The sequence below is a fragment of the Salvelinus sp. IW2-2015 genome, unplaced genomic scaffold (assembly GCF_002910315.2).
Source record: "Salvelinus sp. IW2-2015 unplaced genomic scaffold, ASM291031v2 Un_scaffold986, whole genome shotgun sequence".
NCBI classification, from domain to species: domain Eukaryota; kingdom Metazoa; phylum Chordata; class Actinopteri; order Salmoniformes; family Salmonidae; genus Salvelinus; species Salvelinus sp. IW2-2015.
Window position 1 is genome coordinate 408,778 of NW_019942672.1, and position 679 is coordinate 409,456.

Genomic DNA, 679 nt, shown 5'->3' on the forward strand with positions numbered 1-679 from the left:
GCGTCCTCCTCCCCGCCCACTCTCACGTCATGCTTGTAATCTTTCTGCGTGCATAGCCAGGTCCGTCGCTCGTCGTTCCCAGACGCCGAGTCAAGAAGGACAAGAGGCATCGACGCTTCGTTCCCGATCTCTCCGATAGATTTTCTTTCTCTCAATCTTTCAAGCCTCTCAGATCCAAGTTCTTTCCTCACGCATACAACAGAGTAGCTGCTCTAAGAAGGCTGCCTGACCTTCTCAATAAGTGTATGCCGTTCGATTGGAGCCTAATCTCACGCCTATTCCTAGCTCCCTTCTCTCTTATCTTCTCTCTCTCTGTCTCTCTTCATGCTCTTTTCTTGCTTCTTATCTCAGGTATTGCACTGCCGACCAGTAAACCGCCTTCTCTCATCTATCTTTCTCTCTTTCATCTCTCTCTCTTATCTTCTCTTATCTTCGCCTCACTACATCTCGTCCTTCTCCCTCCTTAGGTCTAGAGGCTAGTCCTAACTTCAGCCTATTTCACAGACAATATTTTTTGTCTCCGTTCACTCCCATAATGCCTCGGAAAGTAATCTAGCTATCTAGGCGATGGTCTGTATCCTGTATTGGCTTGGTAAGTTTTGGTTTCTCAGACCCTCCCAACTGATCTATATGTGCTGCCTGTCCCATTCCCCAGCCCTGCTTATCCTCTAGGATCTCT